Below are 26,448 nucleotides of genomic sequence, written 5' to 3'. Positions count from 1 at the left end.
CAGCTATTGCCACCTTCTCAGCCTCATTAGATGTAAGAGCAACACATTTCTGAAGCTTAGACATCTCATCATCCATGACTTGCTCTCACTTTGTTGTATCCTCCAACTGTAGGGCATCACCAAGGGACTCTGATTCCTCTTCATCAGCCAGCAACAGATAATGTAATGAAGGTGAATACATGTAACGCCCCTAATTCTCTATAACCTAATTAGTGACGTCACCCATGCATACATATCTCATTAAGCGGAAGCTCATCATAAATAACCTTGAAAGAGTCTTTCATAAATATTCATGAATCCAAAATAAAACCTAAACTCCGAAAATAAACCTTCAATACTGAATTCAAAATAAATCCAACTAAAACAATACTCAATGCTATAACTTAAAACAGTCTAATAAAAGTAAACTCCTAAAAATATCATGTCTCCAACTTCCATGGTGGCCTCAGCTCCGCTGTCAACCGTACATTGACGCCTTTCCTTTACCTGAAAAATATTGGTAGCACATGGCTTGAGTATTTTATGAAATACTCAGTAAGTCACCCCACTGTTGGGGTTAGGAATGCAAACACATTCAACATATGAGCGGGACCTAACTTTTCATAAACTTTTCATAGCCTTGGGCGCTTTCCTATTCTAGGCAGGGTTGGGTGTGTGGTACTCCTTCACACACGGCCCATGTACGTGTACATGGACCCACCAGGCGGGCTCGTAAACATACCCCCTGGGCCTGACTTGGTCGGACACAATGTGTTACACGTAGCCGGACACCACAGAACAGAAAAGGGCCCGCATGATATCATGGCGAACCTAAATATCGTATTTCATTCTTCCGTAACATAAAGGGGAAGAATCCTGATGCACGTGACATACATATATGCATGAGGTCCCTTAACGTATCTAACATGGCATTACATAAGCAGTGCTAACATCGCATTTACGTTTCTTACATCACATGGCATCTCACATGACTTACATTACATGACATATTACATAAACATTCCAGTTGCATAAACATCTCATGATATGACTCGATAATTCTACGTTTATCTATGGCATCGATCAACATATTCATGGCATATAATACTAACATCTCATGACTTCACATAACATAAACAGTCAACCGTCAACATAATTCATACATCACATAACATACACAATCTATACATCACATAATCATATGACATAAATATGGTGCATGCAGGGGCCACAGGGCACGCACCATCATACAACACGTAGTAAGCTAACTCCAACAGTAAGGTCACTTACCTCGATGGTCTTGGTTGAAGTCACTCACAACGAGCTAATCCCGGCGGTTAAATACGTCCTATGAAAACCACATAAAAACTTAGAAACCTTTCATAACATACCCTAGCTAAACCTCATGCTATTTATAAAAAATAAACCCCCCGACCTAATCTGTCTTTAACGTATAGGAACCATACTGACCTCGGATGGTAAAACTAAGGGCAGAAACAGCTTCGAAAGGGCCAAAAACCTTGGAATCGATATATTATAGTGATACCTTGCTGCTAAGCCTAGCTACAGAACTGGCCAACTAAACCGCCAAGTCGAGCTGCGGGAATTGATGGAACCGAGCCGATTTCGTACACGTGCGAGCCGACCCGCACTGTGTACGCATGCGAAGCTGCCGAAGTTGCTAGGTGCGCGTCTGCAGCTCGACCCTATTCCAAAAACCTTGCCTTCCTTACCCGACAAGCGACGAAACTCTAGTTTCCGCCTTCCCGATTCCAGCGACGCGCCGACAATCCCACAACGTCCTCAACACCGAGACGGCCAACCTTCTTTGACACAATGATCCCAACATCAATGCCTTACTACTACTCGATTCTTCCTCCGAAGAGCAACCCCAACGTTTCCAGAGGAAAGTTTGGAGAGGATCCTTTTCAAGAGATGTAAAAGGTTGGACATAGGAATATAAAACTAATCTCAAGACATTACCAATAAGGCATACTAGGTTTCTAGGATAAAGAAATTTAGAGAAATATGAATGTTTCTCTTATGTAATAAAAGTCTCGCAGTAAATCTCTCGATTTACGGGAAGATTACATTTAATTATTTATTCTTTCCTTATTTGATTTTATTTTATTCCATAAACCCAAACCGTTACAATTTCTAATAACTTCTTCGTTTAAAATTACACCTTTTCGATGGGAATAAATGCATAACATAATATCTTGTCCTTTACAGAAATAAAAATAAAATCTTAACTAGATAAGGCAAAAATGGAAAATCTGAATCGTTACAATACATATCTTCGTAAATGATAGTTCTAGATGATCTTTTCAACACCTGCTGTCACTTGCTCCACCTCTGGTTCCTCAGCAACCGTCTAAGGAGTTTCTTGAGTATCTGCTCATCACTAGGTGAATCTTTCAACAACTCAACCTCAACTCTCACTTGCTTCGTTGTCTTAGAACCTTTCTTCTTTTTGTTCTTATACATGACATTTCATGAAGGGTCACGTCACAATGTCTCAGAACATTTCTATTCTTGGCATCCCAAAACCTGTACTCAAACATGTAAGGCCCATAGCCTATGAAGTAGCACTTCACAGCCTCAGCGTCAAGTTTGTCATTGTTCTAGCCTATGAAGTAGCACTTCACAGCCTCAGCGTCAAGTTTGTCATTCTTCTCTGGATCAATACGAACATACGCAATACAACTAAAAGTTCTCAAGTGATAGTACTTGAGTTCTTTTCCTATCCATACTTCTTCTGGCAACTTGAACTCCAAGGTTACTGACGACCCTCTATTATTCAAGTAGACTGCTATATTTACGACATTAACCCAAAATGTCTTTGGCAATCAAGAATGAATTCTCTTACTCCTTGTTCGCTCATTCAATGTTCAATTTATTCTTTCAACAACATCAATTTGTCTTGCTTTACTGGGAATTGCCTTCGTTAATCTAATTCTTTGAGCTGCACAAAATGCTTTGAATTATGACTTGTTGTACTCTCCTCTATTGTTAGACTTCAGACATTTACTCTTCAAGCCGATTTTATTTTCAACTTCAACTTTTCACTTCCAGAATGTAGCAAACACATCAGACTTGTGTTTCAGGAAATAAATGCACACCTTACTGCTGAAATTATTGATCAAGGTGACGTAGAACTTTGATCCGCCAAGGGATGAAACTAGAGATGGTTTCCAAACGTCTATATTGACTATTTCTAACCATACTATCTTCAATTCTCTAGTAATCTTTGTGAAACTAGCTCGTTTTTGTTTGCTCATAATGTAGTTCTCATAAGAACCCATATCAACAAATTTCAGACCTTCTAAAACTCATTTCGCACAAGCATCTTCATTTTTTTGGCGCTCACATGTCCAAGTCTATTATTCCATATACTTGAATTTGAAGCACTCTTAGCAACAACAACCATGTTCATATACCCTGCAGTGGTGTATAAGTTTCCAGATTTTATGCCACGTGCTACCACCATAGCACCCTTCAAAATCTTCCATGAACTCTTCCCAAACTTTGTTGCATAATCTCTACTATCCAATTGACCAATAGAGATCAGGTGCTTCGTGAGACACGAATTATATCTGACATTCTTTAATGTCCCACTGATTTTCTGTCGAAGTTATGCGGACATCCCCTTTTCCTTCAATCTCAAAATCTTTGTTGTCACAAGATACACCTTCTCAAAATTTCCAGACTTGAAATTTCAAAAGAGCTCTTTATTTGGAGATGAATAAAAAGATGCACCTAAATCCAAAATCCAGGATTCAATCAGACTGTACGCGCTGATGATTAGAGCATCCCTAATGTCTTCAGCTGAATTTATAGAATCATCATCATGTTCTGGTTTGTGATCATGCTTCCTCTTTGGTCTTATACAATTGTCTGAAAGTGATATTTTTCTCCACAACTCCAACACATTACATTTGGTCTGTTTTAAAATTTTTCCCAGTTCTTCGATTTTGATCGATTTTTTTGACACTTCATTTACTTCTTTCCGTTTGGTCAACACTGAGAGCACCACCAGATGAATTCTCAATTTCTCGTTTTCGAATACTTTCGCTGAGAAATATATCTCAAATTTCATCGAACATCATTTTCTCATATCCTCGAGAACTACTAATTGCGGCAACTACTGTATCCCACGACTCGTGTAAAGATGGCATAAAAATCAATGCTTTAATTTCACTTTCGAAATTAATTTCCACAAAACTCAATTGGCTTACAATCATATTGAATTCATTTATATGATCCGCAAGAGATCCACCTTTCATACATTTGAAGATTGAACAATTTTCGCATCAAATACACCTTGTTAATAGTCGACAATTTTTCGTACATATTTGATAGTGCCTTCAATAGATTTGACGTTTTCTTTTCCTTGATTATGTTGAATGCTACGTGAATGGCCAATGTCAACCAAATCAATCTGGGAGCCTCACGATTCTTGAGCTTCAACTGTTCCGTGGTCAGGTATCCGACTTCACCCCCAATAGGGGTTCGTGAAGATATTTATGGTACAAATTATCTTCAATTTGCATCTTCCAAATACCGAAATCGAATCCAGCAAACTTTTCAATTCCAATCTTTGAACTTTGGGCAAGATATAGAGTATATAAATATATCTAGTAGGCACAACTCATTTGTAGGCTTTCATCACATCCTTGACCTAGCAAGACACCAGGGTTTACTCATCATCACTTTTTTGTGCGTAAAAAAACTCTCTCTAACAAGTGGGGACAACATGTGCTACAATTGTTTTGATAAGCAGTCTTAGCTCTGTGATAGAGCGCGTGGCTTTTAACCACGTGGTCGTGGATTCGATCCCCACGGATTGTGCTATATAAATTAAAAATATCTGCAAAGAACCCAACGACTCTTTGTCTCGAGAATAGTCTTTAGGACTATCAATATATACCACCAACCTAATACAAAATATGGGTATAAAAATATACCCAATAAGCAACACTCATTTAAATAACTCTATCTAACAACAAGTGGGGACTGATGGTGTTAATATAACACATGCGGAAGCAATTTGGATCTTAGGCACTTCTAGAACATCAATTATAGTAAATAACTAGCATGTTCATAAGTATTAAAACTTAATGAGTTTGAATACTAACCTTTTGTAGTTCAAACTTCCTTTTTCTCACGAACCGGTTTCGAACCACCACTAGTGTCTTCTCCATTATCCTCCGACCTTAGAACGGGATTGTGGAATCCGGTGAGTGACTAAACTTGGGAGGAATTTTGTATATATGAAGAGAGTGTTTGTGAGAGGTTTTTCTCAAGGTTTTTCATCAAGAAGAAGAAGACCTTCCATGCACCATGATCACTCTATTTAAAGAGTCATGTTTGCATGTTCATGCAAATTTGAGATCACCAAATTTTGACACTTAAAATTCCACTCAAATGTTTGGGATTATGTGGCAAGCATGCATGTTTGAGTTAACCAAATTTTGACACTCAAAATACCACTCAAACTTGTGGGGTTTATTTGGCAAGCATGCAAGTTTGGTTAAACCAAATTTTGACACCTCAAAATTCCACTAACATGGATTTTTCCATTAAATGAAGTCAACATTTTGACTTTCTTCATTTTAATTCAACAATTAATTTGAATAATGAATTTCAAATTAAAGTAACATTAAATGATTAATTAAACTATTTAATTAATATTTAATATTAATTCAAATGTCAATCCCAATCAATTCCGACACATAATTGATTAAGATATTTAAATCTTATTTAAATATCTCAGATTCTCTCCTTTTGTTTAATTCGTAAATAAAACAAAAATGCGGTTAAATATATCGTATATATGTAGCGCATATTCCCTAATTTGAATTCGAACACTTCGAACTCACTCGTCACACTGTTTTATGGTTTAGTCCTATATGAGCTAGCAGAGGGACCTAATGGACCTATAGATCATGGGCTCCAACGATCCAAGATTAACCGGCTAAACTCATTAACCTTGTTAACCAACATTCGTTAACTACTAGGACACTCCACTATAGCCTCGTAGTTGCACTCCCCTCACTATAGATATATTTCTGTCCATTTGATATAACCATGATTAGTAAGTCGATCCTTCATAGGTTGTTCGTAACTAGAGCTGGGTCAATTTACCGTTTTACCCCTAAAGTTACTTCTTGTTCCTTATGTCTCACTGATCCTCTAATGAACAATTGGTTTGTGGTCCAACCAGTAAACCGAATCCATCTCAGGCCAATGAGAGGGTGGGGCCCCTTGTTCAAGACCTGGAGTCAGTGCTTAAGGGAATTACCTTTCTTCTACCTCTAAAAGTGGGTAGGAGTGAATTCCATCTTGCACCCCACGTCCCCAGCCATTCACCCGGTCTTACCCCTGAAATGGGAGGCCTATTGAGTCGGCGAACTAGAGCCACTCTCACCCATGCAAATCTAAGGATAATTCCGAATAAACAGGAGTTCATGGTTAGCTTAGGATTAAAACCGAGTTACCTAGGTTATCGAATGAAAAGAAAATCAGTCTCAACAGTAAACGACATTATAAAGTGAGTGGTTTTCTTCATGGTCCGATCTTATGCAATACTCATTGCATAGGATGCCCCCACTCACATGCCTCCACATGTACAATTTAGTGATCACATTGTTTATATCATATACAAAAGTGGGTCGCATCCATAGTGTCCCCAGAATAAGGTACTCAGCCTTGTCCTTATACTATAGATCATTTTGACTATATACTTGAACTTGATCCACTCTTATGTCTCTACATATAGTTCAAGTAATCATACTATAGCTAGAGTGTTCTTAGTTTATTGGATTTAGATTAATGATCGTAAAGTTCACTTTATTCAATAACAATCCTTACTGAATAAACAACAATAATAACTTTATTGAAAATAGAATATGTTTTTGTTTACAAACTATGAGTTTTAGGACATAAAACCTAACAAACTCCCACTTGGACTAAAACTCTAGTGAAGTTTTATAACGTTGAGTAGAGAGAAATACAATAAACTAGGGCATCACATACTCATGCCATTTCTCCCACTTGCCCTAGATTACATAACTCGTAGTCCTAGACTCACTAGGTGCCCTTCAAACACTTTAGCCGTGAGGGGCTTTGTAAATGGATCAGCAATGTTGTGCTCTGAAGCTATCTGTGTGACGATCACATCTCATCGTTGCACAATCTCCTTTATGAGATGATATTTGCGCTCAATATGTTTTCCTCGCTTATGGCTTCTTTGTTCTTTTGAATTTGCAACTGCTCCACTGTTATCACAATAAAGAGTGATGGGAAGATGCATATTTGGAACGACTTCCAAATCAGTTAAGAACTTCCGAAGCCATACAGATTCTTTCGCTGCTTCACAAGCAGCAACATACTCAGCCTCCAAGGTGGAATCAGCAATGCAACCTTTCTTTATGCTTCTCCATATTATTGCTCCTCCGTTCAGAGTGAAGATAGATCCTGATGTCGATTTCCTCGAATCTACATCGGTCTGAAAATCTGAGTCAGTGTACCCTGTAAGGATCAGATCCTTAGCACCGTACATTAGCATATAGTCCCTCGTTCTCATAAGATACTTGAGGATATTCTTAATGGCAGTTCAATGAGCACGTCCCGGATTGGACTGATATCTGTTGACAATTCCCACAGCATAGCATATGTCGGGTCGGGTACATAGCATGACATACATCAGACTACCGACCGCTGATGCATAGGGAATGTGTCTCATATCCTCAACTTCTTGAGGTGTCTTAGGACTTTGTTCCTTCGACAAATGAACTCCATGCCTGAAAGGTAATAATCCTTTCTTGGAGTCCTGCATCTTATATCGAATCATTTTGTCGATGTACGATGCCTGAGACAATGCTAGTATTTTGTTCTTGCGATTCCGAACAATTTGAATTCCAAGAACAAACTGAGCCTCTCCCAAATCTTTCATTTGGAATTGTGTCGCTAGCCAATGCTTAATGTCAGTCAGAAATCCCACATCATTTCCAATGAGTAGGATATCGTCAACGTACAACACCAGGAAAGCTACTGTAGAGTTGACTATTCTTTTATAAACACAAGGTTCGTCAACGTTCTGTTTAAAGCCATAAGATTTGATCGAAGTACCAAACTTTATATTCCAGGATCGAGATGCTTGCTTCAACCCATAAATGGATCTTTTAAGCTTGCAAACCCTTTGCTCGTGATCCTGTTCAATGAACCCCTCTGGTTGAGCCATATAGATACTCTCTTCAAGATTGCCGTTTAGAAAGGCTGTCTTAACATCCATTTGTCAAATTTCATAATCATAAAATGTGGCAATAGACAAGAGTATTCTAATCGATTTAAGCATAGCAACAGAAGAGAAGGTTTCTTCATAGTCCACCCCCTCTCTTTGGGTATAACCCTTTGCTACTAGTCGAGCTTTAAAGGTCTGTACCTTACCGGTTTGGTCTCGTTTCTTCTTATAGATCCATTTGCAACCAATAGGTTTTACCCCATCTGGTTGATCTACAAGTTCCCAGACTGAATTGAAGTACATTGACTCCATTTCAAGATTCATGGCTTTAATCCACTGATCTCTATCTTCATCATTCATTGCCTGTTTATAGGTCAATGGATCCTCAACGCCATCATCAGGTATGATGACTTGAGTTTCTGCCAAACCCAAGTAACGATCGGGTTGAGTTATAACCCTCCCACTACGTCGAGGCATTCTCAAATCTTGAGAAGGATGTGATTGACCAGAAGTGTCAGCTCCATCAACAACTCTTGTTGAAGGACCAGCTTGATCAACAACTCTTGTTGTTTTATCAGTAGCTTCTTTAGAAATCTCACTTAATACTAGTTTTCTACGAGATTGATGATTTCTTACGTGGTCTTCCTCTAAGAATGTAGCGTTTTTTGATACAAACACTCTATTTTCTTGAGGGTCATAAAACAAACCACCTTTCGTCTCTTTGGGGTATCCTACGAATAGACATAATTTTGAACGACGTTCTAATTTCTTGGGGTTTTGCAACAACACATGTGCTGGACATCCCCAAATTCTGAAGTGACGTAAACTACCTTTATGCCCTTTCCATAACTCATAAGGTGTTTCTGAAACACTCTTAGTAGGAACCATGTTCAAAATGTATGTAGCAGTCTCCACTGCATATCCCCAAAACGGATCGAGTAATTGAGCGAAACTCATCATAGACCGAACTATGTCTAATAGAGTTCTATTTCTCCTTTCTGATAAACCATTTTGTTGAGGCGTACTAGGGGCTGAGAGTTGAGACCTTATTCCATGTTCTATCATATAGTTCTAAAATCTTAAGTCCATGTACTCTCCTCCTCGATCTGATCGAAGTGTTTTAATAGTTTTACCTAATAGATTCTCAACCTCAGTCTTATACTCTCTGAATTTTTCAAGAGCTTTGAACTTGTGATGCGTTAGGTAAAGATAGCCATGCCTTGAATAATCATCAATAAAACTGATGAAATATTCATACCCTCCTCGTGCTTTGACATTCATTGGACCATAGAGATCTGTATGTACGAGTTCTAAGGTTTATTTGGCTCTATAACCTTTTTCGGAAAATGATCGTTTAGTCATTTTACCCTAAAGACAAGACTCACATGGAGGTAAAGAGTTGTCTTCTAACTCATTTAGAAGTTCTCTTTTAACCAATCTCTTAATCCTATTGAGATTAATGTGGCATAGTCTTAAGTGCCAAAGATAGGTATTAGGAGAAATCTTTTGTCGTTTATTTTGAGTTTCAGCTGTTTTAAACATGTTGGTGTTTAAAATAGCTTTTGTTTCGCTCAGTTTTACCATATATAAGTTGTTTTCTAGTTTTGCAGAACAAATATGAATAACTTTTTTGCAAATGAACACTTCATTGATTTCAAAAGATACTTTATACAATTGTTCTAACAAACAAGAGATAGATATTAGATTTCTTTTTATTTCAGGAACAAAAAGTACATTATCTAATATAATGAATCTATCTCCAAAAAACAACTTTAAATTTCCTACTAATCTTGCTGAGACAACCTCTCCTGTTCCAACCTTGAGTGTTATCTCGCCGTCCGCAAGCATTCAAAAGGGGTTAGTTTCCTGGTAAAAAGAACAAATATGATTAGTCGCCCCTGAATCTAGTATCCAAGTTGAGTTGTCATACTCTACTAAACATATTTCTACAACGAGTAAATCATATTTACCTTGTTGTGTCTTTTCGGCTTTCTTCTTTGCAAGGTATTTTGGGCAGTTTCTCTTCCAGTGCCCGTTTTCGTTGCAATGGAAACATTTTCCTTTATCTGCTTTTTGAACCTTGTGTTTGCGGTTATTTTCCTTTATCTGCTTTTTGAACCTTGTGTTTGCGGTTATTTTCCTTTATCTGCTTTTTAAACCTTGTGTTTGCGGTTAGTAGGAATCTTATTTTTCCCTTTACCCTTCTTCTTCATCAAAACACTTTTAGAAGTTGAAGGTCCAGACTTATTTTTGGAGGACGATCCTCGTAGTAATTTCTTGGAGATAGCAATTAAACAACTACATATAGCGCTAGAAATTAAACAACTACAAATACTCATTGTGTAGGCTCTTGCATCATTTTTCTAGCAAATACACCCCAATTTACTCTCATGTGTCACTTTTTTTCTGCCTCAAATAACTCTTTCTAACAAGTGGGACAACATAACTCTTTCTAACAAGTGGGACAACATGTGCTATTAAGGTTGTTACAAGCCATCTTAGCTTAGTGGTAGAGTGAGTAACTTTTAACCATGTGGCCGTGTGTTCAATCCCTTTAGTTGGCGCTATAAATTAAACTCCAATGACTAGTCTTTAGAACAATATACCCACAGCAAGCAATTATGACTAGTCTCTTTAGAACAATATACCCACAGCAAGCAATTATCATTTGAAGGCCTACAAGATTTACTCTCATTGTTATGTTTTTTTTTTTTTTTTTTTGTTTTTTGCCTCAAATAAGTCTTCTCTAACAAGTGGGGACAACATTGTCTCGAGGGCACCCACATGGAATTCTCACTACTAAACCTAAAACGACTTCAATGTTTAGTACCAACGTTGATCTGTTCTTGACGTCTCATGATTGAGGGATAAACAAGCAAACTTCTCATGATTGAGGGATAAACAAGCAAACTTCTAATTCTTTCCTTCAGTAGCATCTCCGCATCTCCTTCCACTTGGATATTTAGCCGACATTCATCACTTTCTTGATTAAGGATAAACCAACAAACTCGTTGGTAGCTATAAAAAGTAGATGTGGCTGCTGGGATTCGAGCCCAGGTCTCCACGGCCACAACGTGGAATTCTCACCACTAAACTACAGCCACTTAGATATTTAGCCAACATTCATCACTTTCATGATTAAGGATAAACAAACAAACTTCAAATTTGCTCGTTGGTAGCTATAAAAAAAGTAGATGTGGCTGCTGGGATTCGAGCCCAGGTCTCCACGGCCACAACGTGGAATTCTAACCACTAAACTACAGCCACTTGGATATTTAGCCATCATTCATGGCTTTCATGATTAAGGATAAAATAAACAAACTTCTAATTTGCTTCACAAATTTGTTCATAAAAGTCAATCGCGTGGTTTGAATTAGGTTAATATGCTTCAATGGTTTATAGAAATAAAAAAAATCAAATGTGGCGGTTGGGATTTAAGCTCAGGTAGGTATCCACAATCACAACATGAAATTCTCGCCCTTCAACTACAACCTCTTGGATTTTTAACCCATCTTGACATGATCCCATCATATATAGCTTTTATACATGGTATAACATATCATAACATAACATAGCATAGTATCAAATAACATAGCATAGTATCAAATAACATAGCATAGTATCAAATAACATAGTATAGTATAGCATAGCATATCATATCATTCATACATATGACATATGCTGGGGCCATAGGACGCGCCATCATATATAATACAATTTATCCAACCAAGCTAATAGTGGAGTCACTTACTTGGTTTGTCCAAGATGATGTTACTCAACCATCCATTTTGAGTAATTGCCATCTTTTTTGATTCCAACAAAACCTTGGCCACGAATATTACTTAGAGCCTTGTGGAGATTAAGTCTGAGCCTTGTGGAGATTAAGTCTAGACACTTGAATCGTCAAAAAGCATCGAGAAATAAGGAAGAACTCAAGGTAAGTTTTTGAGTTTTTCATTCTTAGTTTTTCTTGAGAGATGGGAGATTCAAGGAGATTCATATTACAAAATTTAGTAGGTTGATCTAGAAAGTATTTTGCATATTTTTCGTGATGAAAATTAGAATCGAATCGAATTAGAAGGAGTTCTGGTGTTTGTTGAGAAACAGTAATTTTGAATGAGAATGTAGGTCAATTTTGAATGAGAATATCTCTTCTATGGTTGAAAATAAACTACAAGAAAAACATCTTTGTAATAATGGATTATTTACTCTAATACTTTGGTGGAGGAACCAAGTTGATTCAAGTTTGCTATGAAAAGTAATGAAAATATAAAGAAAATTGGAAAAAACCATAAAATTCTTCGAATTCTAAAAATTAATTGTGCAGATGGAACATTCGATTGACGCGTCAGACATCGAGCAGTGAAACGCAGCGAAGCTAGCGGTGGAAAGATGTCGAACTATAGGAGTAATGCGTCTGCCAAGCGTGTGGAAATGTGTCATGGTTTGACTGGAACAATGCATTAGACTTCCACGGGAGACGCATCGCTTAGACCTAACCTAATTTGACCCTAAATTGTGACCCTTCAACCCGCGTGCGACTCAGTTCAGTACCCACCACCAGATCCATGATTCGACCTGATCAGAGCGCCTAGTAGTGAGCAGTACATGCTGCCACTAGAAAATTCATGGGTAATTGTCGCGCTCGTTGGGGTTCAAAGTCGAGTGTTGACTGCGTGCTGCCCATATGCCCGCACATGAGTCTCCATGCATTGTTGCGCGCGTAAACTTCGAATGTACATTGAGAATTGTTTTACAATCGTTTTGTCTCCCGATCCACTATTTTTTCGTCCCAGTTGCAATTTGACCTTAATGTCACTTGAATCAGAATCAATGAGTGAATTTTCAAGAAATTTGGAGCCTCCAATAAGTGAAGGCATGTATGATCTTGGTAAGTAGCCACAGATTCTTTAGGCAAGTAATATTTCAGGGAACACTAGAACGTGTTATCGTACAAACATATCTTGCCTTAGGTGTTTAAAATATGCATGTTTAAGACTCTAGAAGGGCTATTTGGATGAGAACACTATATATGTTATGAAAAATGATTGAAATGCCCCTGGGATGAGAATTTAGGTACATGCCTACTTTAATGATTTTTGTTGTGATTGAAATGAGGATATGATATTGTGATATGTACCTTGGGCAATTGATAGATGTTATTTTCCGGTTGAGTTTGCATGAATATTTCGTCCTTACGTGATTGATATTAATATCTCTATAAAAAGTTGAACGAATGTTTTGAAAATATTCTCCGTTCTTTATGTGATTGATAAGAGTATCTTCCTAGTTAAGTTGAGGGCGCTAGAATTAGAGCGATTTTCTAGTTGACCTAGAACAATATACTTCTAGAGTACCAAGCCCCAAAGGATTGTGAGCATCAATCACAAGTATAGATATAAGAGCACCAAGAGGTTGGGATAGCCCTATGATGTTAGTCCTGAACGTCCTAAAAACGATAGACAATATTTAAAGCGTCTAGACGCCCTAAAAACCTAGTAAGCCTCCTTAGCAAGATTGATTTGGAAAGCCTTATAGGGTTATTGGTATTATGAACGATGTAACCAAAACCTCCAAAGAAATTTGAGTTACTAATGTGTGAGGGATGGATCAAGGTTGATGTCTCAATTTCGTAAACTAGTCCTAAAGAGAGACTTGGGATTACACAGGTAGTTATCTTAAAGCAAAGTATTTCTATTGCATGTAGAAACAAGTCAAGGCTAAAGTTGCGATTCTGTAAATCGGTCTCGAAAATGACTTGAGAATACATAGGTAGATATCTAAATGTGAGTATTTCTATTACGTGTAGAAACGAAACATGATTAACACCGTGATATTGTTGCTTACTGGGTATTTTTATACTCACCCATATTTTTTTTCAAGTGGTCACAGGTTACCGGTCGAGGTGGGAGAGTGTTGAGGAGCCGTGTTTTTACATAGGGATGTCAACCGAGGGCATCAGTTTAGCCAATATTTTCATGGGTTGTTGTACTATTGTGTATGCCATTCCCATTTTTGGTTTGTAAACTAACGTGAACAAAGTTTGTTTTGTATTTTTTATTTTGGATTTTTATTTCAAGAATGATGTTGTATGATTTTAACTCGTGAAATTTTTACTCTTTTTTTTTTTTTTTTTTTTTTTTGTTTTTTTTTTTGTTTTTTTTTTTTGTTTTTTGTTTTTTTGTTTGTCTTGTCTATTATTGCCTTGTTCTTTTAGTCATGGTTTGAGATTTAAAACCTTAAAAATGGAGTTGTAATAGGTTCTCATATTAGCTGACAATTGGTTGTATTTGTAGATGAAAGCTTCCTTCAGATACAACTGAGTGATTGACTCATCACCTATCGTTAAGATATTGTGGGTAGTCTTTCTCTTCATAAAATTGTATCCTTCGACTCAATCGATGCCTCCAGAACATTGGGGTTAGTCGTCTTTCAATCAATCCAAGCGGGTGATACTTACAGAAGTCCCTGAGGTACCTAGGCTCTCTTGACTTGCTAACATTGTTTTTGTCGTATCAGTTCTCCACATTTGTTGTAGCAACATGAATCAGAGACCGTAGGGTCTCCATGGACATCATCACCATATGGGAGGACAAAATATAAGAAGATATTAAAGCACAATCAAGCTATCTTAGCGTCACAAAAAACATGCATCAATTTCAGGGGTACTAAGTGATGCTACTAGTTATTCAAGCTATGACTTACATACATAGTTGTAAAAAGCCATCTTAGCTCAGTGATAGAGCGTGTGACTTTTAACGACATGGTCACAGGTTTGATCCCCACAAATGGTGCTATAAATTAAATAGTCTGGAAGACACATCAACATATACCAATCTAACAAGTGGGCACAACATGTGCTACCATAGTTGAAAAGAACTTAATGACTCCTTATCTTGAGACACCACGATTTACTCTCATCGTCACTTGTTTTCAACCTCAAATAACTCTCTCTAACAAGTGGGGACAACATGTGCTACCATTGTTGCGACAAGCCATCTTAGCTCAATGGTAGAGAGCGTGGCTTTTAACCGTGTGGTTGTGCGTTTGATCCCCATAGATTGCACTATAAATTGACTAGTCTTTTAGAACATTGAGATCTACTTGTCGTTTGGCACTTTTTTTTTTTTTTTTTTTTTTTTTTTTGCCTCAAATAACTCTCTCTAACAAGTGGAGAAAACATGTGCTACTAGGGTTGTGACAAGCCATCCCAACTCAGTGGTAGAGCACGTGGCATTTAACCACGTGGTTGTGGGTTCTCGATCCCCACAAATGGCGCACATATCCAGTAAGAAAATACCTCATTTGACACTCTCTTACAAACATGTACAACCATGTACATGACTAGTCTTTAGAACGTACCTAACATACCCAGTATATACCCAACCTAATACAACATATATGGGTATGGCTTACTCATCATCACTTTTTTCTGCCTCAATCCCGTTGGCCATGTAGTTGTCCAAGGTCGGGGCTGGGGCTACCCCTTATATGTACCAGCTCCAATGACTATCCACATGATTAACACCCATCGCCCCACCCCTTATATGTACCAGCTCCAATGACTATCCACATGATTAACACCCATCTACAGGACGGATCCACCATGCAGGGTAATCCATTTAAACTATCAAGTCACACATCATCCTTAAGAAGTCTCATGCCTAGCTTAACTGTATCGTACTAGAGCATAACGACATTGTACTAGAGCGAAAAGGTATTGTACATGTGTTAACTTGCTCGTCATCTCTATGATGGTTTGACGGTCTTAACATGGATTCACATTTTGAAGTTCCTCTGTTTTGACTCATCGAGTTTGGATCGATCAAGAGTACTATAGCCATATCCTTAGATCATCTCACAATTCTAATGCACTCTGTCTACTGGAGACATTCCATCATAAGTCATCGTCTAGCCAAATTGATGCTTTCACTCTCCTCCGAAATTTCTTCTATTACTTATTCTCTATAGAGAGGATCAGAGATTGAACCACTTGGATTCAATGTACAATCAATCATGCATACAGTCATACATGCTCAACGGGATGATGATATCCATAAAGTACCTAGAACGTAGATATATATTTTCTTATCCTCTGATTTAGCACGATTATGTACTAGTAGTAGAAATACAATCCATTACATCACTCGAAAGGGAGGGGAAGTAACGCTCATGTATCCATTACTCACAAAGAGTAACTATGCAACATGGTCGATTTAACTTATAGGCACATACAGGATGAAAAAATGTTAAATTCTAAGTATGTTATAGGATCGATAAACATGTATGTTAACTTCTAAGTCAGGATCCTAATGAAAGTTGGATCCTTCCCTCAAAGTTCCTACCTTTTCATATTGTCAATTACAGGATCATAATTTTTTTCAAACGGATACCGCTTTCGAATTTCCTATCTTACCTTTTCTAATAAGCTCTATTTCAATGTTTGCAATCTAGAACATCGTATAGGATCATCGCATAAACAGACTACTTTGCTTGCTTTCTAACAAGTGTGTCTTAAGAAAAAATGTTCGATTTGCCATGAAGCTGACGAAAATCATCACTAGCATCTGTTCGTTACGTGACAAAGTGAAAAAGATCTTCATGTCAAGAAGTTCCTTAGAGATGTTCTCTCGAGATTCATGCCGATTGTTACCTCCATTGAGAAAATTAACGACCTTAAGAACATGTCGGTTAAGGTGGTCGTTAGTCGTCTTAATGTCCATGAGGAGAGACTTCATGGCTATGAAGATAAAGATGAGGAGAAGCATGTCTTACTCACACACGAGGAGTGACTCGCACGAACAAAAAAAAAATGTGGTTGCTTCTTCATTTTTAGGTACGAAGGGACATGGCAACCACAAAAAGGAAAGTAAAGGTTGTGGGCGTGGTCGCAAACGTGGCACAGAGGAGCCGTAAAAATATCTCACAAACCCATGACGATATGATTCACTAGAAGAATAAGAGCATGATTAAGTATTACTCTGGTAAAAAATATAAGTATATGAGTTAGAATACTGCAACAAGAAGTGCAGTGAGGAGGAACCTGTTCGTAGATGGAGAAGACAAAGTGAACGCCAAGGTGGGTCTCGTCTTGACGACTCATGTTTGAGGAATAAACAAGCAAACTTCTAATTCTTTCCAAGTTTCTCATTCTAATCTAAGGAGATCAATGTTTTGTGTTTGATTCATGTTTACTTCTAATTCTTTCCAAGTTTCTCATTCTAATCTAAGGAGATCAATGTTTTGTGTTTGATTCATGTTTACTTCTAATTCTTTCCAAGTTTCTCATTCTAATCTAAGGAGATCAATGTTTTGTGTTTGATTCATGTTTACTTCTAATTCTTTCCAAGTTTCTCATTCTAATCTAAGGAGATCAATGTTTTGTGTTTGATTCATGTTTACTTCTAATTCTTTCCAAGTTTCTCATTCTAATCTAAGGAGATCAATGTTTTGTGTTTGATTCATGTTTACTTCTAATTCTTTCCAAGTTTCTCATTCTAATCTAAGGAGATCAATGTTTTGTGTTTGATTCATGTTTATATGTTTCATGATTAAGGATAAACCAACAAACTTCAAATTTGCTCGTTGGTAGCTATAAAAAAGGTAGATGTGGTTGCTGGGATTCAAGCCGAGGTCTCCACGGCCACAACGTGGAATTCTCACCACTAAACTAACAAACTTCAAATTTGCTCGTTGGTAGCTATAAAAGGTAGATGTGGCTGCTGGGATTTGAGCCCAGGTCTCCACGGCCACAATGTGGAATTCTCACCGCTAAACTACAACCACTTGGATATTTAGCTGACATTCATCACTTTCATGACTAAGGATAAACCAACAAACTTCAAATTTGCCCGTTTGTAGCTAAAAAAAGTAGATGATATTGGCTGACATTTGGTTGTATTTGTAAACGAAAGCTTCCTTCAGATACAACCGAGCGATTGACTCATCACGTATTGTTAAGATGCTATCAATAGTCTTTCTCCAGATCTTTTGATCCAGTACCCTAAAATTTTATCCTTTGACTCAATCAATGCCTCCACAACATTGGGGTTAGTCATCTTTCAATCCAACCCAAGTGGGTGATACTTACGGAAGTCCCTCAAGGATCTAGACTCTCTTGACATGCTGACATTGTCTTTGTCGTTTCAATTTCCCTTATTTGTTGTAACAACATGAATCAAAGATGGCAGGGTGTGTGGACAATAAGACCACCTACTTTCTAGGTTCCTCCCTATATGAAGAACTCGTGTGTGGGATCAGACTCTATCTAAGCCCTTCGTCCGAAACCCCAATCATGCTTTGTCTCTCTCCTAGTGCTTGAAGCCATAATCTATCATAATGGAACAAAATATAAGAAGATATTCAAGCACAATCAAGGTATCTTAGCATCACAAAAAAACATGCATCAATTTCATGGGCACTAAGTGATGCTACTTGTTACTCATGCTGTGACTTACATACATGGTTGTGACAAGTCATCTTAGCTCAGTGATAAAGCGTGTGACTTTTAACCACATGGTTGCGGGTTTGATCCCTACAAATGCGGCTATAAATTAAATAGATACAAAGGACCCAATGACTCTTTATCTCGAGAATAGTCTTGAAGACATATCAATATATACCAATCTAATAAAAATATGGGTACGACATAGAGTATATAAATATACCCAGTAACCTCAACTCATTTGTAGCCCTTCATCACATCATAAATGTACCCAGTAATCTCAACTCATTTGTAGCCCTTTATCACATCCTTAACCTAGCAAGACACACGGTTTACTCATCATCACTTTTTTCCAGCCTCCACGAACTCTCTCTAACAAGTGGGCACAACATGTACTACCATAGCTGAAAAGAACCCAATGACTCTTTATTTGAGAATTGTCTCCGTCTTAGCTCAATGGTAGAGCGTCGTGGGTTTTTGCAAAAGAACTTAATGGCTCCTTATCTCGAGACACGACGATTTACTCTCATCGTCACATTTTTTTCAGCCTCAAATAACTGTCTCTAACATGTGATGGTAACATGTGCTACCATTGTTGTGACAAGTCATCTTAGCTCAGTGGTAGAGCATGTGACTTTTAACCACGTGGTCGTGGGTTCGATCCCCATAGATGGCGCTTAAATTATATAAATAGCTTCCAAACAACTCAATGAGACTAGTCTTCGTAAATACTCTTTTTTTTTGTGAAGGCTTGATATCTACTCTCACCGTCATTTTTTTTTTTTTTTTTTTTTTGCCTCAAATAACTCCCCCTAACAAGTGGGAATATGTACTACCATAGTTGTGACAAGTCATCTTACCTCAGTGGCAGAGCATGTGGCTTTTAACCATGTGGTCGTGGGTTCAATCCCCACAGATGGGTGCAACCATACCTAGTTTTTAACTCTCTCTTGCACGTGGGGACAACATATGTGATAGCGAGATGGTGCAACCATACTAGCCTCAACTCTCTCTTCCACGTGGGGACAACATGTGCTTCCATATGTGACAAAGCGGTTCTATGCCCACAAATGGCAAGTTATAAATTATAAATAGCTGCAAAAAAAAACTCAATGACTAGTCTTTATAACATACCAATAAGCAAATACTCACTCTTTCATATCTCTCTAACAAGTGGGGATAACATGTGCTACCTTTGCTGTGACAAGCCATCTTAACTCAGTAGTAGAGCGTGTGGCTTTTAACCACGTGGTCGTAGGTTTGAACCCCACAGATGGCGCAACATACCCAGTAAGAAGATACTTATTTGACTCTCGAAAGGGTAACTATGCATCCCTTAACTTTGGAAAGGGAGGGGAATATAACGTTCATGTATCCCGTATGTTGCAACATGGTCCATAAACATGCATGTTAACTGGGCACCAAACAGTGCCCATCTTGACGGATATGGTTAAGATAAGCTAACAAACCCTATAATTCTTACCACCAAGGGGCTCGTTGACCTTATTTTGATTGTTCATGATTAAGGGTAAGTTAGCAAACCCCTGGATATTCCCACATTATAATTTTCATATCATACATCAATACAATACTTCGAGATGGAACAAGGACAATATTGGATGACGATTAAAAATGTCTTACTTACGAATGTCAAATGTGGCTGCTCGAATTCGAGCCTAAGTCTCTACGGCCACAACGTGGAGTTCTCACCACTAAACTATACTATAGACCTTTCGATATGTTGCTCATCATTCTTCATAATCTACAACTAATCATGAGAAAGACGTGTAAGATACAATCAAATGTTGGTGCATGGATTCAAGCCGAGGTCTCCATGATCACAACAACATGTTATTCTCACCACTAAACTACAACCACTTCAATATTTAGCGGATTAGGGTTGAATTCGAGCCTAAGTCTCTACGGCCACAACGTGGAGTTCTCACCACTAAACTATACTATAGACATTTCGATATGTTGCTCATCATTCTTCATAATCTACAACTAATCATGAGAATGACTGTAAGATACAATCAAATGTTGGTGCATGGATTCAAGCCGAGGTCTCCATGATCACAACATGTTATTCTCACCACTAAACTATGTTGGTGCATGGATTCAAGCCGAGGTCTCCATGATCACAACATGTTATTCTCACCACTAAACTACAACCACTTCGATATTTAGCGGATTAGGATTGAAGTGGTCCATACCATTACGAATGTCATACTTGTGTTTTGTAGCTTAAATCAAAACCATGTTATGTGTGTGTGGCTATTAGGATTTGAGCCCAGGTCGTCACAACCACACTTAGAATTCTCACCACTAAACTTCACCCATCATTCTTCCTAATCTACAACTAATCATTAGAAAGCATGTGTCTAATACAAGGAGAAAAATAGAGGGTTGAGTTGTGAACTGGTTTTGAGTTATGTTAATATGCTTCAATAGTTTGTAACTAAAAAAGGCAGATGTGGCTGCTTGGACTTGAGTCCAGGTCTCCATGGCCACCACGGGAATTCTCACCACTAAACTACAACCACTTGGATGTTTAGCAATCATTCATCACTTTCATGATTAAGGATAAACAAAAAAATTTCTATTTGCTTCACCCGTTTGTTCATGGTTCATAGCTAGAAAAAGCAAATGTGACTAATGGTATTTGAGTCTAGGTCTCACTTGGATATTTAGCTTAATTTGTAGCTAGTAGTGGTTTTGAGTTATATTAATATGCTTCAATTGTTTGCAGCTAAAAAAAGTAGTTGTGGCTACTAGGATTCGAGTCCAAATTCCCACATCCACAATGTGGAATTCTCACCACTAAACTACAACAGCCTCTTGTATATTTAGCCAACATTCATCACTTTCATGATTAAGGATAAACAAAAAAACTTCTAATTTTCTTCACTTTTGAGTTATGTTAATATGCCTTAATTGGTTCGTAGCTAAAAATAATAGATGTGGCTGTTGGGATTCGAGCCTAGGTCTCCACGGCCACAACGTGGAATTCTCACCACTAAACTACAACCACTTGAATATTTAGTCATCATTCATCACTTTCATGATTAAGGATAAACAAAAAAATTCTAATATGCTTCACCAGTTTGTTCATAAAAGCTCGTTGTGGTTTGCAGTTATGTTAATATGCTTCAATGGTTCATAGCCGGCCACAACGTAGAATTCTCACCACTAAACAAGCAGTGATGTCGCACTCCTCCATGCCGCCACCGAGTGTCGACGTCTCCATCACCGCCACCAAGAGGCCGGCACCGCAAGACGGACGTCGAGTTGTCATCGAGCGAGTGATCAAGGAGATGACCGCCTCTTTGCAGTACCCGATGCACGTCAACCTATAGGCGCAAGGGTTGTGGCACGCTGTCGAGCCGGAGGAAGAAGAAACGATCGAGTATCAGGAGGATTACTTGGCATTTGCTGCCATACTACGTTCTGTGCCTCCAAAGATGCTAGCATCTCTCTCCACCAAGCGCACCGCGCAATCAGCTTGGGAGGGGATCAAGTCTCGCCGGGTTGGTGTGTAGCGAGTGCGGGAGTCCAACATCGAGCAGTTGCGGAAGGAGTTTTTGGAGATCCGCTTTAAGGACGACAAACTGAGGAGGAATGTCTTCCACGCCTGAAGCTCCACGACAACTCTATCGAGAGCAACGGGTCTATCTCCTCAATCGGTCGCCAATGCGAAGCCTCGACGAGAAGACGCCACACGAGGCCTGGTACAACAAGAAGCAAGCGGTACATCATCTCTGAGTGTTCATCTGCATCGCATATATGAAGATCACACGTCTCCACCTCGATAAGCTTGATCCTTGGGGGCTGAAGGTCGTCTTCATCGGCTACGAACCCAGGAGCAAGGCGTACAGGCTCTATGATCCTACGGGGGGGCGAGCTCACTTATCGCGCGACGTCGTGTTTGACTAAAACACCTTCTAGTGGTGGAACAATGTGACCGAGGTAGACCAAAACCCAAATCAATTCACGATGGATTACCTCGTTATTGAGCTGGGAGAAGGAGGAGCACAGCATTGGGCATTATCACCGTCACAACAGCTGTACCGGACACGCCTACGCCTACACTTACCACAATTCCTGCTACGCCCCCTTAACCAGTTGAGTTCGTAACACCACGTACTACGGACTCGACGCTGGATGCCAATCACGATGATGGTCTGGCAGCCAGATACCGAAGGATTGAAGACCTACTGGGAGGAGGTGAACCATAGGGACTAGCGGCGCGCGAGCTCTTAGAAGAAGTGGCTAAACCGCATGCCATTCGCGCGGATGAATCGAACTCCTTCGCCGAAGCAAGAAGGAACCCGTGCTAGCTGAAGGCAATGAAGGAAGACGTGGAGTCTGGAGGACATCCCATCAGGACACCGAGCCATAGGGCTAAAATGGGTATCAAACTAAAGCGAAACGAAGAGGGAGAAGTTGAAGTATAAGGCCGGTCTAGTGGCGAAGGGCTATGTCCAGAAGCAAGGAGTGGACTTCAAAGAGGTATTCGTGCCAGTTGCAAGGTTGAAATCCGTCCGCCTATTGCTGGCAATCGCGGCACATTGCTCTTGGGAGGTCCAACACATGGACATGAAGTCCGCTTTCTTCAACGGATAGCTCAAGGAGACCGTCTACGTCTGACAACCACTTGGCTTCCTAGACAAGGACAACTTCGGCAAGGAACTACGCTTGCACAAGGCACTCTATGGGCTTTGGCAAGCACCACTAGCCTAGAACGCAAAGCTCGCCAATACTCTGTTGTCGCTGAAGTTCAAGAGTTGTGCCTCTAAGCATGGCATGTCAGCGAGCGGCGGCTGATTGTGGGAGTGTACGTCGACAACCTCATAATCATTGGAGGCGACATGGAAGTTTTTGGAAGATTCAAGAGGGAGATGTCAAAGAATATGAAGATGAGCGATCTCGACATGCTCAGCTACTACCTCGGCATCGAAGTACAATAGAGTACTGTCAGCATCAACATCGCCAAAATGCGTATGCGAAGAAGCTGCTGGACACAGCTGGGTTAGCGGAAAGTAGCCCTACAAGGACACAAATGGTGGCCCAGCTCCAGCTGAGTAAGGCCGGCACTATGATGATAGTCGACGCCACCAATTATCGCAGTATTTTTGGGAGCCTGCGCTATCTAGTAAACACACGCCCTGACCTCGCTTATTCCGTTGGATACGTGAGTAGGTTTATGAAGCACCTAACGAGGAGCATCTTGTGGTTGTCAAGCGCATCCTGCGCTATGTGGCTGAAACCAGAGGCTAGGGTGTGAAATACTGTGCAGGGAGAGGAAATGAGAAGCTTGAGCTTGTCGGCTACAGTGATAGTAATATGGTGGGTGACGTTGCTGATCGTAAGATCACCACTGGGATGATTTACTTTATCTTAGGTAGCGCGATCTGCCGGCAATCAACTAAACAAAAGTTAGTTGATTTTTCTTCTTGCGAGGCAGGGTACATCACCGCTTCGACGGTGCAACACAAGGGGTCTGGCTTGCGCGACTGTTGGAAAAACTCATAGAGGGCGATCCACCAATGCTTTACGTGGACAACGAAGCTATAATCTCCCTGATCAAAAATCCAGTTTTGTTTGTTTGTTGGCCGTCAAGATTTGTTGGCCACTTTGGCCATTGCTTAATTTTATCTCTAGGCACAAGATTTGTTTGTTGGCCATCTTTAGGCCAAGATTAAGATTTTTGTTGGCCACTTCGACAATTTTATCTCTAGGCGTAAAATTTGTTTGTTGGTCGTCTTTAGGCGTAAGATTAAGATTTGTTGGCCACTTCGACCATTTTATCTTTAGGCCCAAGATTTGGTTGTTGGCCATCAAGATTTGGCTTGTTGGCCACTCTTGCCATTGCGCAATTTTATCTTTAGGCGCAATTTTTAACTTCTAAGTCTGTTACAGGACCGATAAACATACATGTCGATAAACATGTATGTTAACTTCTAAGTCAGGATCCTAATGAAAGTCGGATTCCTTCCCTCAGAGTTCCTCCCTTTTCATACTCTCAATTACAGGATCAAATTTTTTTCAAATGGATACTGCTTTCGAATTTTCTGTCTTACCTTTTCCAATAAGTTCCATTTCAATGTATGCAATCTAGAAAATCGTATAGGATCATCGCATAGACGGACTCTTTTTCTTGTTTTCTAACAAGTGTGTCTTAAGAAAAAGGGTTCGAATTTACCATGAAATTGACGAAAATCGTCACTAGCATCCATTCGTTACGTGACAAGGTGTAAAAGATATTCATCCTAAAGAAGTTCATTCGAGATGTTCCCTCAAGATTCATGCAGATTGTTACCTCCATCGAGAAAATTAACGACCTTAAGAACATGTCAGTTGAGGAGGTCGTTGGTCGTCTTAGGGTCCATGAGGAGAGACTTTGTGGCTATGAAGATAGAGATGAGGAGAAACATGTCTTACTCACACATGAGGAGTGACTTGCATGAACAAAAAAGAAAGATGTGGTTGATTCTTCATTTTCAGGTACGAAGGGACATGACGACCACAAAAAGGAAAGTAAAGGTTGTGGGCATGGTCGCAAACGTGGCAATAGAGGAGCCGTAAAAATACCTCACAAACCCAAGTCTCCACGACCACAACGTGGAATTCTCACCACTAAACTACAACCACTTCAATATTTAGTACCAATGTTGATCTCTTCTTAACGTCTCATGATTGAGGGATAAACACAAAAACGTCTAATTATTTCCTTAAGTTTCGTATCATCTCGTAACTCATTTTGATCCAATCCAAAAAGCAAAAAATAGAGAGTTGGATTGTGAACTCTATTTGAATTTAGTGTTTCTTTTGAGTTATGTTAATATGGTTGAACAGTCTGTAGCTAAAAAATTCCCATGATACATACGTGTTATTTTTAAGAATATGATGGTTTATGGTTAAAATAAACTAACGAACCCTACCCTTTACGGTTTCCTACTAACATAATCATATCATCTCCTAACTCATGGGCATGTTTTATTTTTAAGAAAATAGCTTTAAAAATGTATTTCATCAAACTCAATATTAGCAACAAAAAACATGTTCATATACCCTGCAGTGGTGTATAAGTTTCCAGATTTTATGCCACGTGCTACCACCATAGCACCCTTCAAAATCTTCCATGAACTCTTCCCAAACTCTGTTGCATAACCTCTGCTATCCAATTGACCAATAGAGATCAGGTGCTTCGTGAGGCACGAATTATATCTGACATTCTTTAATGTCCCACTGATTTTCTATCGGAGTTTTTATGCTGACATCCCCTTTTCCTTCAATCTCAAAATCTTTGTTGTCACAAGATACACCTTCTCAAAATTTCCAGACTTGAAATTTCAAAAGAGCTCTTTATTTGGAGATGAATGAAAAGATGCACCTAAATCCAAAATCCAGGATTCAATCAGACTGTACGCGCTGAGGATTAGAGCATCCCTAATGTCTTCAGCTGAATTTATAGAATCATCATCATCTTCTGGTTTGTGATCATGCTTCCTCTTTGGTCTTATACAATTGTCTGAAAGTGACATTTTTCTCCACAACTCCAACACATTACATTTGGTCTGTTTTAAAATTTTTCCCAGTTCTTTGATTTTGATCGATTTTTTTGACACTTCATTTACTTCTTTTCGTTTGGTCAACACTGAGAGCACCACCAGATGAATTCTCAATTTCTCGTTTTCGAATACTTTCGCTGAGAAATATATCTCAAATTTCATCGAACATCATTTTCTCATATCCTCGAGAACTACTAATTGCGGCAACT

At 39.0% G+C, this 26,448-nt stretch overlaps 5 non-coding genes across 5 annotated transcripts; 3 read left to right on the top strand and 2 right to left on the bottom strand.

Moving 5' to 3' along the window:
- Nucleotides 1-11,256: 11,256 nt before the first annotated feature.
- On the bottom strand, nt 11,257-11,328 carry TRNAH-GUG (transfer RNA histidin (anticodon GUG)). The gene has a single exon. It is a non-coding gene; the product is annotated as a tRNA-His (tRNA).
- Nucleotides 11,329-11,419: 91 nt separating this feature from the next.
- Nucleotides 11,420-11,491, bottom strand: TRNAH-GUG (transfer RNA histidin (anticodon GUG)). Its single transcript has one exon. It is a non-coding gene; the product is annotated as a tRNA-His (tRNA).
- A 7,781-nt stretch (nt 11,492-19,272) lies between these two features.
- TRNAK-UUU (transfer RNA lysine (anticodon UUU)) lies at nt 19,273-19,344 on the top strand. The gene has a single exon. It is a non-coding gene; the product is annotated as a tRNA-Lys (tRNA).
- Nucleotides 19,345-19,518: 174 nt separating this feature from the next.
- TRNAK-UUU (transfer RNA lysine (anticodon UUU)) lies at nt 19,519-19,593 on the top strand. The gene has a single exon. It is a non-coding gene; the product is annotated as a tRNA-Lys (tRNA).
- A 282-nt stretch (nt 19,594-19,875) lies between these two features.
- TRNAK-UUU (transfer RNA lysine (anticodon UUU)) lies at nt 19,876-19,947 on the top strand. The gene has a single exon. It is a non-coding gene; the product is annotated as a tRNA-Lys (tRNA).
- The last annotated feature ends 6,501 nt before the right edge of the window (nt 19,948-26,448 follow it).

The sequence above is a fragment of the Cucurbita pepo genome, chromosome 9 (genome assembly GCF_057944985.1).
Source record: "Cucurbita pepo subsp. pepo isolate OVF chromosome 9, ASM5794498v1, whole genome shotgun sequence".
NCBI classification, from domain to species: Eukaryota; Viridiplantae; Streptophyta; class Magnoliopsida; order Cucurbitales; family Cucurbitaceae; genus Cucurbita; species Cucurbita pepo.
The sequence above is the reverse complement of the archived record's forward strand: the minus strand, read 5'-3'. Positions and strand labels throughout refer to the sequence as shown.